Source organism: Pseudoliparis swirei, chromosome 6 (assembly GCF_029220125.1).
Source record: "Pseudoliparis swirei isolate HS2019 ecotype Mariana Trench chromosome 6, NWPU_hadal_v1, whole genome shotgun sequence".
NCBI classification, from domain to species: domain Eukaryota; kingdom Metazoa; phylum Chordata; class Actinopteri; order Perciformes; family Liparidae; genus Pseudoliparis; species Pseudoliparis swirei.
Genome location: NC_079393.1, coordinates 27394279 through 27411014, shown reverse-complemented (window position 1 = coordinate 27411014; position 16736 = coordinate 27394279). Strand labels below are relative to the sequence as shown.

Below are 16736 nucleotides of genomic sequence, written 5' to 3'. Positions count from 1 at the left end.
CCATTACTGTATGTAACATAAACGGTTAATTTTATAAAAGAATATAGCCAAAATAGTGCAACATCGTTTTTCACTCAACTCACCCTCAGCAATATAAAACCATTGTGAGCAGGGTTGCCAGGTCTGTGTGACAAAACCAGCCCAATGGCCAATCAAAACCAGCCCAAAACCAGCCCAATATCAGAACTCAAAATATGCCCGTGCCAAACCATATACACTGCTTTTAAAGTCCAACAGCATTGCTATCATTGCCAAATATATTGTAATATCTACAAAGTAACAACATATGTTTAGTTTGCCAGCATTAAAAGCAGTTTTCCTAAACAGTTATTTCCCTATGTCCTAAAATGGCCTTGTGTAATTAGATACAGTATATTATCATAAATAAAATGTGTACGTGCTGATCTGGAGTCAGTTTGGTAGGATTTGGGTATGAATAAATTATTTCATTTAAAATATGGATTTTTATTTAAAGATATTCATGTAATTTGCATGCAAAATAGGTCTACCCAACCAAGGACAAAAATTCAACCCGCAACACTTCAAAAGTGGCCCGATTCCGCAGGAAAACCGCGGACCTGGCAACACTGCTCTATGGGCTGAGGGAACATACGGTTCTCTGATCTGCCGAATAATCCAATCGCGTGCGCACATTTGTGCCCCAAGATTCAGTTTCATCCGCCAATGTGAAGCCGGTCTTTGCCAAAACGACTGAAATGTTGTATCGATGCCGTACACACACGTTAGACCAGCGCCCCGAAAAAGGGGAGGGGCTTCTCTCCGTGATAATGGCGATATATTATATTTTTTCACATTAACTTAAGTGGTTGTTGACAGGGGCTTACGGTCTCCCACACACATTTAGCGCGTCAACACGGTATATTTACTATTTAAATGATTTTTTTTTTCTTCTTCTTCTTTCATCTCCAAATTTTAAGAGGGGCGGCGCCCTAGCGCCCCCTATGGACGAACCGCCACTGATACCCAGTAACCCATAAAGTTCTCTCAGTGTTCTTGACATGAACTGGGTGCCCTGGTCCGTCAGAATCTCTTTCGGGATTCCGACTCGGGAGATGACCTGAAACAGCACCTGCGCGACACTCTTTGCAGAAATGTTGCGCAAGGGCACCGCTTCCGGGTATCGTGTTGCGTAATCCACGAAGACTAACACAAATCGATATCCGCGTGCACTCCGGTGAAATGGCCCGATGAGGTCCATTGCGATGCGCTCAAATGGAACCTCCATCAATGGCAGAGGGCGCAAAGGTGCCCTCGGAATGGCCGGAGGGTTTACCAATTGACACTCCGGGCAGGACGCACACCAACGGCGCACATCCGCCCGGATGCCCGGCCAATAAAATCGGGTCATTATCCGGTCCAGAGTTTTATCATATCCCATGTGCCCAGCCATCGGGTTATAGTGAGCCGCCTGGAAAACCATTTCCCGGCGGCTCTTCGGCACCAGCAACTGGGTGCTTTCCTGCCCTGTGTGAGTGTCACGGCTCACTCTGTACAGTCTGTCCCTGATCAATGTGAAGTGCGGATATGTCTGCGCTGCGTCAGGGTGCACCAACTGACCATCAATTCGTATCACTTGGCCAAAGGCTGAGCGTAGAGTATCGTCCCGAGACTGCTCGAGTGGAAAATCTTCCATGGAGTGAAACTCGGGCGCCGGAGGAGTCGCCATAGGAGGCTCTGCCGGTTCCCCCTCCCCGTCTGCAGTGTCGGACGACCTCGCGTCACCGCTGAGCACGGCGCACACACCGCATGACCCTGTCTGCTGTGAACGCACCCCCGCAGCCTTCCCCATTAACTTGTCAAAGCCCGGCCAATCGGTTCCCAAGATTAAGGGGTGCGTAAGGCGGGAGCTAACCGCGACCTTCACGTTATGCTTTTTCCCCCCGTGTCTAATTTCCACTGACACTATGGGATACTCGTGAATGTCCCCATGCACACATCTTATCTTCACCCACAATGCCTCCACCAATGCCCCTGGTCGAACCAGGTGCTGGAGGATCATAGACTGTGTACAGCGGAATCCACCATTGCCTGATGTATACCCCCTGGATTCTTACCGCACGCGGTATGTCGCTCCCGGACCTGGGGAGGGTGTTGAGCGCCGGCAACCCGGATCACCTGGCCCACCTCCATCAGCGGACACTCCCGCGGATGTGTCCGGGCTGTCTGCACCTCCAACACGCCTGCCCTGGTGTTTGAGGGACTACCTGTGGGTTGGGAAGGTGCCGTGTTTACTGGGGCCGGTATGGGTCGCGTCAGGGGCCGCATCGGCCTGGCGAGCCAGTGCGCTGTCGCTGTCCCCTGGCCGCCGGGTGCACCGCCAGGTGGTCTTCCGCCCGTGTGATGGCGGCCTCCAGCGACGTGGGGCCGTGACAGCGGACCCACTCTGCTGTTCTGGTCGGCAGCCCCTCCATGAACCGCTCCACGACGGCCTTCTCCACCACCGCCTGCGCCCCTTCTGTGCTCCCGGGCTGCAGCCACCTCGTCACAAGGCGTCCCTCAGCCGCTATGCCAGACAAGAACGGCCGGTCGTCGGGCCCCATCGTGGCCTCGCGAAACCTCCGCCGGTGATTCTCCGGAGTCAGCCCCAGCCTATCCATCACCGCCTTCCGCATGTCCACGTAACTTTGGCGTGCTGCTGGGGGAAGCCCCAGGGCCGCAGTCTGCGCCTCCCCGGTGAGCAGGGGCAGGAGACGAATCGCCCACTCCCCCCCTGGCCAGCCGCATGCCTCCGCCACCGTCTCAAAAGTCTCCAGGAACGACTGCGGGTCGTCCCCCGCCGTCATTTTTTGGAGTTCCACCCCCGCCAAGGGGGAAGCTACAGGTGTGGCCGCCGCTGTCTGGGCGGCGAGCTGCTCAGGGCGCTGCCTGCTCCTCTGCCTGGGCCAGGAGCTTCCCCAGTGTCTGCCGGCCTGCCTCCGCCTGGTCCTGCATCATCGCTGCTATCCTCCCCAGCATCTGCCCCAGCTGAATCCATGGCTGATCTGGGTGCTGCTGGATGCTCTCCATGTTCTTTGTTGTTGGTTTTTTTTTTCCTCCCACACAAAAAAAAAAGAAAGGGTCCCACGTTTGGCTCCAGTGTGACAGGCGTGTTGCCGTCACCAGTAGGTTCCCCCCCCCTAAGCACCAATAAGGACTGAGCAGCCAGAGGGATATTTGGTAAGCGCTTTTATTGCCACTGCAGACTGTGTCTCTGCTCTCCACGCTGACTCCCGATCTGCTGTCCAGCCAGCTCCTTTATGGAGACCGCCTCAGATACACAAACCCATATCATCAGCTGGACTGATTACCACTCTGATTAGCCATCAGTCCAGCTGATGACAATCAGACACCGTTCCCTGAACCACACCCCCGCTCCACCCACTCAGCAGCCGAGCCTAAACACCCCCCACTGCCACAAACAGATACGTTCTTTTCTGATTGGCTATTGTGTAGCCCATTTCTTTTTTTTGATTGGCTGATAAGTGGCACCTCGCAGCAGAACTCCAGGGGAGCGCTTGATTCCTCCACGGTGAGGGCAGCGCGGCCAGCTCATGTTGGCGCGCTGCGGCACATTAAAACATTAAATATCCGAGTTTTTTTCAGCGTTATAAATACGATGTGTGGCGGGAGTGAGTGACGTAAGACCGACATGCGTGACACTTGAGAGCCCTGCATTAACACACCCTAGTCTCTGCTCGCTGTGTCTGCTTGAAAATCTTCTTCTGTTGCTAACTTCGGGACTCTTTGGGGGAAATAGGATGTGTATGCAGCGAATAGGTTTACAGATGCGCTCCTTGGCGCCATCTATCGTCGGGGAGTTTGAAAAGGAACCAACGCGCCTCGGCACAAATCAGAATGTCTTTTGCTGTGAGAAATTGGTTGTGTGGCGTGAGAGCGTGAGAAAACATGCAAAAGCGTGTGTCACACGGCGAAACCGTGAGAGTTGGTCGCTCTGCGTCTGCTCACGCACACGTACCAAAACCAGTTCATTCAAACACCAGTTCATCTCACACACCGTACAAGCCCTCCTCCCGTAGCACCATGACTGGAGGCGCATTACATTTCAAGTGGCGGCTCACATGACCGGAGTGTCGTAACCACGACAACAACGGGCGCGTTCGGCTGAAAAGTCGCCAGTTAAACCACTGCGGTCAACTCGGCCGACACTCGGATCTCCGTGGTCAAATCAGCCGACTATGACATTTTTGAGCACCTATATACTGATGTTCACGGTAAACACATTCAAACGACCCAGATCGGGAGCACACAAGGGTTTTAACACATTTAGTGGAAAGATCCACGTGAAACATAATCTGTTTTTCATAAAAAGATGTCGACAAATCGTATACTAGCATTTAAAAGTAAAAACTGAATTGATTTTGCATCTTTATAGATCAATAGATAGAACATTTGACATTTAGCTAAAGTTATGCTAAAATTAAAACATTTTTACTGTACCAAAGAAGAGTTTTTCAAAGTAAATGTCCTACATTTGACAATAAATCATTTATTTCTGAAGATTTGTGGCATTCTAAATATCTTTCTCCCCAGTGTTATGCAGATGTGTTCAGAACATCTGACTCCACCGATATTGAAAATCGGATTTTTTTAATAGACTAATCTCGATATATTTCAAAGTGAAAGTCACACATTTGTAAATGAAAAAATGTCCACTCAGAAAATATTGAAGATAAATATTTTAGAACATTAAAGTGACTAATTTAAACTGTGAATTATTTAAAGTGCAATTACAAAATAAAAAATCAAACTTTATGCTCCACAAATTAGAATAAATATAACATAATAAATGCAGAGAAAAAATTGCACGTGCTTTTGGTCCAATAATTAGGGAGACAAACACTCAGTGCGTTTACATGATGGTATAATTCTAATCTTACTTTAGTCGGACTATGCTATCTTTTGGGGGATCTGCTGTTATCCCAATATACATGGCAGTGAGTAATTCGAATCATTGGCCTTTGAAAGCATGTCATATCCGATACGATAGGCGGCGCTGTTTTCATTACAACTCGTGGTGATACAGCCATTTCCGCTTGACCTCTTCACCACTATCAACAACAACATTTCGAGAAAGATGGCGAACAGAGAGCGAGGCGAAGCTACATCCCTCTACTGTTCTTCCATGGTGTAAATAGGAGTACAGCGAATGCAAATGGCGCTATTGGCTGAGTTGATAACGGAGAGAAGACGCCGTCGCCGAAGGTACACGGAGAATTTAATTTATCGTCTCTTTCGACTTCCGGGTCACGACATGGGAGGGAGGAGGGCGGAGGGATCTCGAGCATGCGCAGACGCAAAGTCCAGTTGCGAATCGAATTCAGAGTTACATGCCGCGAGTCGAATTATCAACTGGATCGGACCGAGCTATCCAGGGTGTTAATCGGATCGAAGTCGGACCGCACATAGTCCGACTAAGGTGTTTACATGAAACGGATAATTCGATTTCAGTCCGACTAAGCCAATAATTCGATTGCATGTAACCGCACTGACTAGCGGCGTTTCTCAATTCAAAGTACACCGAGTACAGACTTGTGTTCTTTTGGAGGACGGTCTTTCTGCGATTGGAACAGCAGCTGACTTGATGACGTCACCACATCAGCTGTTCTTGCTCCTGAGTTTACTGAAATTATTCACTGTAAATTATTTTTTAGTCAAAAAAAATATGACAACCCTGCTTTTTTCATTATTCTTTAAATATAATTATTTTAGTTTGAATTATGTACAGTATGTGGATTATATATATATATACATGTATACGCACAATTAAAAATATAATAATCACAGATATAATTGTATGAATATTGTGTACAAAATAAAAACATTTATTTATATTGTTTATACATATTTAGATGATATATAAATATGTATATATAATAAATATGTTATATACATACATATATATATATATGTGTATGTATATATAGTTATATTACACATGTAATTGCAAACAATTCGGTCAAAAGTAAAAAGACACCATGAGTTCAACGTTAAAGTTTAATTAAAATATTAAGTTATGAATCTTAACCCTCAGTCAAACTGATGTAACGTTATCTGTGAATAAATAATAAACTCTTTGTGCTTGTTAGATCCTCCAAACCGAATTATATCTCATGTTTAACCGCTACGGAGACATCAGAGCCAGCGGAGCATTTAAAAAAGTCCTTCCGAGATCAGGCTGCTCTCAGCGAGCTGACCGTCAGCCGGACGCTCCGGAGCTCAGTGAGCGAGCAGAACCTCAAATCTACAGCGCAGATCTATATTAGGCTGAATCATAACAAACCGACCACAGATTTCATTTTTAAACTACTAACCTCTTGCCTGAAAACATCGTAAAATTACATTCCGTGACTCAACAACAGTAGTATTTATAAAAAGTCAACTGTCAGTCGTTTATTTTCTCCTCCGCTATTGTTTCTGGTTGCTGGTGAAATGCATTCTGGGATATCGGCTGGCCAGAGTCCGCACAAGTCTCCTCTGATGCATCCTCCGGAAAGTGGGAGGATCAAGTCACATCCAGGCATTTTGACCGTGCTTTGCGAGAAGCGAACTTTGAATTGGAACATGTACTCGAGCTGAGACTGATGACGTTTCACGAGTCCACAAGTAGAGAAAGGTACACACAATAACGCATATTGAGAAACGTCATATGATTTGTCGACATCTTATTTTGAAAAACGGATGTTGTTTCACGTGGTTCTTTACGCTAACTTTGCAACACCGGATGTTGTATCACGTGAGTCTTTCCGCTAACTTTGTCAAAACCTCGCGTGCTCCCGATCGAATGTGTTTACCGTGAACATCAGTATAGAGGCGCACTAACATGTCAGTGTCGGCTGAGTGGACCGCAGTGTTAAACCGTCACAACGGGACCAGTGAAGAAGAAGCACCAACCTGATGTGTGTCGCCATTGTTCTCTCAACTGAGACACGGTGTCCTCATAAGCTGCTGTCAATGTGTCCAACAGCCCAAAAGACTCTTCAACGGCCGCGTGGACTTGCTGCTTCACCAACAGTCTCATCATTTCTCCTGGAGACACGGGGACAGACACCGGAGGCTCCTCGCGGTCCATGTCTGAACGACGCATGCGCAGTTGGATGTATGACGCACTGGGTCTGCCCCGTGCACCCAGAGGAGATCTCATGCCCTTAAAAGGCGTTTTTCAACTGGCTCTGACGTCATGATCACGTGGTCTCTGAGAATCTCACCAGAACCAGGCGGTGCAGTTGGGTCCGTGAACGTTTTGATCGAGAGTGGTGACTACAGGAAGTTTAATATTCATGTATGTATATATATATATATGTGTACACAGCAAGAATCAACTTGTGCAGGCAGCCGGTGGAGAGGCCGTCTGGACGACTGAGACCGTGAACAATAAACAGATGCTGAAAACATCATGAACATGTGAACACGTGAACATGTGATCATGTGATCATGTGAACACGTGAACATGTGATCATGTGATCATGTGAACACGTGAACATGTGATCATGTGATCACGTGTACGTGGCTAGAAGCCGTCATGTCAAACTGTTGTGCAATAACATCATCTGTCACAGAGCAGTTGACAGTAATCAAACACACATGGAGACGCTTCCCTCCTCTGAAGCCTTCAGGGTCATTTTAATATCCATGTCATTATAGATGCAGAGCTTCTACAGGTTTGATGTTTCACCTGAAACCTTCTGTTAGTTTGTTTTCTTTGCTCTTGTATTGAGTGTTGTTCTACTGCTTGTCGTTTTCTTTAGAGCTGGGGGTAGTGGTGCATCCTCTGGTGGCCAACCGGAGTAATGCAACTAAATCCTTCTGCCAAACTATGAGTGCAGACAGAACTAAAGTAAAACCTGTTGAGATCACCAGACGTGTTCCTCTTCCTTTTTCTCAAGGCTTCTGTAATCTGAGGAACAGAAGATGTGGCTAGAAGCTCACAAAAGACCAGGAAGAGAAACCTGCATGTAGTGACAGAGGAACGTCTTAAAGTCCGGCGTACATGTGATCCACTCCCAGCAGGACCAGGTCCATCTCACTGGTCCTGGTCTTCCTGAGGCTCCCTGAGGCCCTGGCTGTGGAGAGTCTTCCCTGCCATCTCCAGCATGGCCCGGAGCTCCGGGTTCGCATCCAGGACGCTCTTCTGGCCCCGTTTCTCCTCTCTCTGAAGCGCCGTAGACAGAAACACACAGGTCTTCATTTTATATATATAAAATCAGTGTATAAATATATATTAGGGCTGTCAATCGATTAAAAAAAATTAACTAATTAATCGCACATTTTGAAATTCATTAATCGCGATTAAAAGTTTTTTTCTTCTTCTTTTTAAAGACCAAACTTCACACAGAGCTGTATTTTCAAAGAGGCTCCTACCTATAAAGTGCCAGCGAGGTATTTAATATTGTGGATGATAAATTGTTTCTTCAGTGAAACATCCAGATGAGTAAAAAAAAAGAAGTATATTGAGAACCCATTGGTCCTGTCATCTATAACACTGAACAGCAGCAGAACCAGTGGCCTTGATAAACTGACTGACATGCACGTGTCACGTTAACCCTCTGGAGGCTGGGGGCATTTTCTCGATTTTACAACAACAAAAAATTCACCTTTTAAAGGCTTTTGCATATGACACATGGCCATGTGTTATACATCAAACATTCCAGAACAATCTCAGCTCACTATACAATGAGGCTCATTGTCCTGGTGCCGTGTTCTCTGGTTCTCTGACTGACAGGCTGCTAATGAGCCTCACCTGTGAGGTGGGAGGTCCTTGTGATTTACTGAGTGTTCATTGGTTGTTTTTTTCGCTAAATGTTGACAGACAAACGGATTGACCAATCACGGTGAAGGTTTCGTGTGATGAGTTCTTTCCGCGCCGCGTCCCCCGACACGTCGCCCCTCTGTTCCTCTGTGTATCAGAGGGGGAGACGGGAGGAAGGAGCGGAGGAGGAAACCCGACTGATTCATCCACGAGTTTAAACTGATTTCTGCTCCTTATTTTCGCGGAGAAATAATTGTTTTAAAAACGGAAAGTGTCAAACCGTACTGCCGCGGTTTGACACTCAGAGGAGTGCAAAAACTTAAACGAACACCGGAAGTAAACAAAGTTGCGTTAATTGCGTTAAAATATTTTAGTGCGTTAACGCAGCCAAATTAATCGCATAGATTAACGCGTTAACGCTGACAGCCCTAATATATATATAATAAATGTATATATATGCAATGTATATATAAATAAATATATATATAGTGTATATATAAATATATATACATATATTTATTTATAAATATATATACATATATATATATATACTGTATATAATCAGTGTATAATTATATATATATATTACATTACATTACATGTCATTTAGCAGACGCTTTTATCCAAAGCGACTTACAATAAGTGCATTTCAACCATATATATAATTAGTGTATATATAAAATCAGTGTATATATAGTGTATCTATAAATATATATTTATAAATATTTATATATATATATATAATTATATCTCAATATATATTTATATAAACACATATTTATAAATATATATACAAATATTTATATCTAAATATATCTGTATATAAATATATATACAAATATATATATATATATATATTACATATCTATAAATATATATATATATATATAAAAATAAAATCCCCTGATGCTAAGTAAAGACAAAGTGCCCCACCTCTTCTGGTTGGGGGGTCTTCCCGACTGCCCAGACCTCCACTGAGTCCAGGCTGAAGTCCTCCTCTCCAGAGAGCTGGGGGCTGCCGTAGGTAGTGCACGTGGGCCGTGCACGGCTGTGACCACACCCAAAGTCACCGTCCAGCCACAGGCCGAAGTATCCGTGCTGCCCGCCCATGCCCTGGTGGAGACAACCAGGATGGAGGTCAGTTCTCTACAGCTCCATCCTGGAGAGGCTCCTCCTCGGTGGCTCCTGAAGGCCTCTCTCCTTTTTACCCTCAAAGGGGTTCACCCTGTTTTTTGGCGAGTTGTACCTGATCCGATGTGAGGTCAAAGGTCAGGGATGTCTATGTGTACGGACTGTAAAGCCTTCTGAGCGGAGGTTGTGATTTTGGGCTATATAAAAGAAGTCTTTTTTTTTGTTATATCCAAAAGTGGGATCAATATTTCTGGAATTCAGCTCCCAATATTTAGTGAAATCATTCTGATGGCAAAAGAACGTATGAGCATCCTCTTCTCGTTTGGCTCTCTCTGAAGGCGGTCACATTTTTCTCTCCCTCTCCTCCCCATGACCTTCCTTGCTTGGCTCCTATCGTCATGTCTTGTCTTGTCCTATACTTAAGAGACTCTCTCCGCATCGCTCTTCGAACTAAAAACCATGGATTTGATCAACTGGTCTCTCAAGGTAATTGACACCATCTTCTCGACGAGAAGCTCGGGTTCGGGGGAACCTGCCTGTCCTGCCGGGACGTTGGCAGCTGGTTACACGATGGACGCGTGGGAGCGTTGGCGTGTCGTGTGCCTAGCGGCCCTTTCCGTGGAGGACGTTGAAGACATCTACCTATTCAGAACTATGATTTCTGCTGTTTGGATTTGGTGCTGCCCTGGCTTATCGGAAAATGAATGAAACGGTGACAGCTGTTAAAAGCCCCCCAAGGCTGCCCGAATCGATTTGAAAATCTTTTGGAAAATGTGAGGAAAATGGTGGGATAGTAGTTGTGCAAATTGAATGCAGCTACTACAAGACCAAACAATCACAATCTTATCTGCTTTTGGCTCCCTCAACCAGCTCGGCCTTCGGGCCGTTACTGGAACAACAGCTCCCCTGAAATTCGCTGAAGTGAGAATCTCTCGCATTCCCTCCCCCCTCTCCACAGACACCTGTGGACTGTTGACTATTGTCGGGACCTTTTCAAGGCTGTCTCCGTGGCAACGACCATCTCGCGACCTGGTAACTGTCTGACTGTGGCCTGGGGGAAGACGACACACAGGCCACTCACACACAAACTTTCAACACACTGATATGCATTCACTACCCTCACCCCCCATCCCACACCTTCGCCTGTTTCCGGTTGCAAGTCATGTTTAAATGTGTGTGCTTATGTGCCGAGGTGTGTGTGTTCCTGCTCCCACACTGCCTTCCGATAGGAGCGTAGTCTGAGGGCTGTTCTCCTCGCCTCTCTACCCTCATGTTGTGCTGTAATCTTTCATCCATTACGTCTCTTCCGGGAGTGAACGCTGACGCGTTTAGCTGCCGCTGCTCTCCGGTTGTCTTAACTGTTTTAATGTGTTGTACGGCGACCTTGAGTGCCTTGAACGGCGCCTGATAAAATAAATGTTTTATTATTATTATAACTTAATATTTTAATTAAACTTTAACGTTGAACTAAAGTGGTATCGTTTTACTTTTGACCGAATTGTTTGCAATTATATGTGTAATGTAACTTTATTTACAAATATATATATATATATATATATACACAAATATATATATATATATATATATACACAAATATGTATGTATATAATATATATTTTTTAAATTTTATAATAAGACAAAAGACAAAACATAGACATAACACCTAGAGGACAATAAACAATGCAGACGACAAAACAATGGACATAACATCATAAAGTCAGAGTATTTGTGGAAAAAAAAAAAAAAAAAAGCAAACACAAAACAAAAATAATAATAATAATAATAATTAGAAGGAGAAGAAGAAAGAAAGACAAATGCATGTGTACATGTGTATATGTGTGTGCGTGTGCATTATGAATTAACTAATAAATAAGAGTGGTGTCATGTTTGTAAAAATATAGTGAATGATGACCAGATGTCGTGGTGTTCTGTTGTATTGTAAATGATAGATGAGGTGAGTTGTTCCATTGAAATATATTCTGACATTACATTTTTCCAGTGTGAGATATGTGAGTTATTCCTTGATTTCCAGTTCACAAGGATTGTTTTCTTGGCGATAGTTAGGGCCACGAGAAGTATTTTGCAATTCGTTTTGCTCAGGTTTATAGATGAGATGTCTCCCAGTAAACAGAGTGATGGGGATAATGGGATGAGGCAGCCCAGGAAAACAGACAATGACTCAGTTATTTGTTTCCAAAAGTGTTGAACTGGTGTGCAGTGCCAGGTGGCGTGAATGTAACTATCCTGAGTATTTTGCATGCAATGTGGACAGATGTCTGTAGTGAAACCCATTTTAAACATGTTAGATAGATAGATAGATAGATATATACTTTATTAATCCCCAAGGGGAAATTTGTCGAGTCAGTAGCAGCAACACAAGAATAAAAAAACAAAACACAAAATATAAGAAGGGTTAGGGTGATCTGGCAAGAGGTGAACTGTTGTAGAGCCTCATAGCCGTCGGCAGGAATGTTCTCCTGTATCTCTCCTTGTGGCAGCGGAGCGTGAGGAGACGTCTGGAGAAAGTACTCCTCTGTCCCTGTAGGAGGTGGTGGAGAGGGTGGTCCGGGTTGTCCAATATGGACACCAGTTTCTTCAACGACCTCCTCTCCACCACCTGTTCCAGGTGCTCCAGCTGGCAGCCGATGATGGAGCCAGCCTTCCTAACCAGTTTGTTAAGACGGCTGGTGTCACCGGCCCGATGCTGCTCCCCAGCAGACAATGGCAAAGTGCAGCACACTGGCGACAACCGACTGGTAGAATAACTCCAGCATCTTGCTGCACACGTTGAAGGATCAAGCTTTCTCAGGAAAAAGAGACGACTCATCCCTTCTTGTACACAGCGTTGATGTTGGCCTTCCAGTTCAGTCGGCTGTCGATGGAGACGCCCAGGTACTTGTACTCCTCCACCATGTCCACGCCCACTCCCAGGACACTCAGAGGTGTAGGAGCTGTCGCCTTCCTCCTGAAGTCCACCACCATCTCTCTGGTCTTGGCCACGTTCAGCCGCAGGTGGTTCTCATCGCCCACTTTACAAAGTCACTCACCACTGCCCTGTACTCCTCCTCCCGTCCATCCCTAATACACCCGACCACTGCAGAATCATCAGAGTACTTCTGCAGATGGCATGACTCCGTGTTGTACTGGAAGTCACTGGTGTACAGGGTGAAGAGGAAGGAGACAGAACAGTTCCTGTGGGGCTCCAACATCACTGACCACCGTTCCAGACAGCACACGGCCCATTCTGACAAACTGTGGTCTGCCTGTGAGGTAGTCAGTGATCCAGGAGATGGTGGACGCGTCCACACTGCCACCGCAGCTTCTCACTCAGCAGCAATGGCTGGATGGTGTTAAATGCACTGGAGAAGTCAAAGAAAGTGACTCTCACAGAGACATCGGTTCCATCCAGGTGCGACTGAGCTCGCAGCAGGTAGATGATGGCGCGTCCACTCCCACATGAGGCTGGTAAGCAAATTGCAGAGGGTCCAACGATGATTTCACCTGCGGCCGGAGGTGGGCCAAGACCAGCCTCTCCAGCACCTTCATCACATGGGAGGTGAGGGCGACCCGTCGGTAGTCGTTGAGGCCAGATGGTCCTGCCTTCTTTGGGACAGGGACCAGGCACGACGCCTTCCACAGCACTGGACTTCCCCAGCCTCAGGCTGAGGTTGAAGAGGCGCTGCAGGACACCAGACAGCTGGGTGGCGCAGGTCTTTAGGACCCTGGGGCTGATGCCATCAGGACCTTCAGCTCTGCGCTGGTGTAGTTTCTCCAGCTGTCTTCTCACCTGGTCAGTCGTCACAGAGAGAGGGGAGGTGGAGGAGCCCATTGTTATTGAGGGCTCGGTGGATGTGCAGCTCAGCAGGGGGACAGAGGGGAGGAGGTGTTTGGGAGGTGTGATGTGTGAGGAGACGGGGAGGGCTGTGAACTGAACCTATTGAAAAACAGTTCAGCTCGTTGGCCTCTCCAGGAGCCCCTGGCTGTCTCCTCCCACCTTGAAGCCAGTTATCTGCTTCATGCCAGACCACACCTCCTTGTGTTGTTCAGCTGGAGTTTGGCCTCCAGCTTCCTCCTGTAGGAGTCCTTGCCTCCTGAGCTTCACCTTCAGGTTGCGCTGGGCTCTCTCAGCTCATCCTGTCTCCAGACCTGAAAGCAGCTTTCATGTTAAGAAGCTCTTACAGGTCCCTGGTGATCCAGGGCTTGTTGTTGGGGAAGCAGCGCACAGTCCGTGATGGGATGGTGGTGTGTTCACAGAACTTGATGTATTCCGTGATGCAGTCGGTCATACTGTTGATGTCCTCCCGTGCGGTCCACACAGCACATCCCAGTCCGTTGACTCAAGCAGTCCTGTAGAGCGTCGTTAGCCTCCATAGACCACCTCCTCACAGTCCTGGTGGTCACCGCAGCCTCTTCACCAGAGGAACATACCTGGGTGTCAGCCGGACCAGGTCATGATCAGACCTGCCGAGGGGAAGGGCAGTGGCGCTGTATGTCCTTAGTATTAGCATACAGCAAGTCCAGAGTTTTATTGTTCCTAGTTGGGCAGTCTATGTATTGATGGAAGGTTGGCAGAGCTTTATCCAATGTGGTGTGGTTAAAGTCACCAGTGATAGCCATGAATGCTCCAGGCTGATGATTCAGCAGAGCAGACACAGTGGAGTGGATGGTGTCCACAGCTTCCTCAGCGTCAGCTGATGGCGGCACGCATACCGACAACCACAATGGCGGACGTGAACTCTCTCGGCAAATAGTACGGGCGCATCCGCACGCCCAACAGTTCAATCTTCGGCCTACAGAACCCCTCCTTCACGCACACCTGGTCCGGGTGCCACCCCCGTTCATTCACATAAACAGCGATCCCGCCCCCCCTCTTCTTACCGCTCTGTGTAGCGTCTCTGTCAGCCCGAACAGTCCTGAAGCCGGGCAAAGACGCTGTGATCCGGATAGTCCGCGTGCAGCCACGTCTCAGTGAAACACAAGAGACTGCTCTCACGGAAGACCCTCTCGGTCATTACCAGCGCGCCGAGCTCATCCGTCTTATTCGCCAAAGACCTCACGTTCCCCGTTATGATCGACGGTACCGAGGGTTTGTATCTCCTCGTTTTAGCCCTCCGCTTGACACCCGCTCGGCAGCCGCGAGCCCTTCTCCGTAGCTCCAGCGGGATCACAGGTCTTTCTCCAGGCAGAAGCTTCGGCCTGCACAGCGCGATCAGCTGAGCGCGAGTAGACGACGGTCCCAGTCATTGTTATGCTGCGGCTCACCGATACTCACGACAAAGTGAACAAAAGCCACAGTAGAAGTATCGAAAAAAGTAGTTATGGTCCAGTGTCCGACCGTAACTAAGACAAACGTGAAAGAAAAGAAGAAGAAAAAGAGAGGAAAAGTGCAAAAAAAAGACAATAAAATAAAAGCAAAACGCCACTACTGAAACAAGCAGCCGTTGGCACAGCGCTTCCTCCCTGTTGTGCCCAGTGTAGTGAATTCTGTGAAGTATTTTATATTGTATTAATTGTAAATTTGTATTTTTGGTCATAAAATATATATTTGTACAGATTTTGGTCCAGAAGTCGGCATCAGGAGTGATAGCTAAGTCAAATTCCCATTTTATTATTGGTATGGTTATTATTTCAGAGTGTGATATTATGCTACATATTTTTGAGATTAATTTATTTGAGGAGGTGATATTAATTAACTGTGAGGTTGAGGAAGGTAATTCCAAATGTGTGGCCTTAATGTTGAATTTTGTTTGAAGGGATGATTTAAGTTGTAGATATTCCAGAAAGTGATTTTTCCCGATGCCGTACTTCTGAACCAAATGGGGGAATGAAACCAGGGTATTGTTATTAAAGATGTGTTTCAAATGAGTGATGCCTTTAGTGGACCATGTGTGGAGATTTAAAGGCTTATTACTGCTTAGAATGTCCGGATTGTTCCATATAGGGGTGACATTTGAGGGTGCAAAAGTGATATTAGTGATTTTGTGGAATTTCCACCAGGCTGTCTGAGTTTCTGCTATTGTTACCATTTTGAAACAAGGATGGCGTTTGACTGATTGGCTGAGAAATGGTAGGTCTGAAATCTGGATGTCCTTACATACTGTCTGTTCTATGTCTAACCATGTGTTGTCTGAGTGAGTGGGGTGGATCCATTTAAGAATGTATTGAAGTTGGTTTGCTAGTGAGTAGTGAGAATAATTTGGAGCTTCAAGTCCTCCTTGTTTTTTTGTTTGTTGTAAAGTGGCCAGTTTTATTCTTGGTGTCTTATTTTACCAGTAAAATTTAGTGATGAGTGAGTCAAGAGATTTGAACCAGGAGTGGGTGGGTTGAGATGGAATCATTGTGAATCGGTAATTTATTTTAGGAAGAATTGTCATTTTATCTGTTGCTATTCTGCCCATGAGTGATAGTGATAGTGGTAGTTTCATCCAGCGGAGGGAAATGGGATAGTAGCTTGATGGAAGAGTTGGATCTTTGTTTGGTTTGAGGAGGAGGGATATACAGGCTGTATTCATGCTAGCTGGGAATTGAGAATTTTGTTTTATTTCTGTTATCATCTTGTGAAAAAGTGGAGCTATGATGAAGCTGAAGTGTTTATAGAACTCTGCAGGGTAGCCATCAGGTCCGGGTGCTTTGTTGTTGGGCCTGAGATGGAGGGCAGTACAAAGTTCATCCTGTGTTAATGGGGAGTCAAGTGTGTTATTTTGTTCTTTGTTAATCTGTGGTAAATCAATGCTGTTGAGAAATGAATGGATGTCTTCTGGGTGTGGGTCCTTTTCAGATGAATAAAGTTTGGCATAAAAACTTCTGAAGATTTTATTGATTTCATCGGGTGAATTTG

General features: G+C 46.2%; 1 pseudogene; it reads right to left on the bottom strand.

Moving 5' to 3' along the window:
- Window positions 1–16736, bottom strand: part of LOC130194791 (gastrula zinc finger protein XlCGF8.2DB-like) — a 36575-nt pseudogene that overhangs the window by 7960 nt on the left and 11879 nt on the right.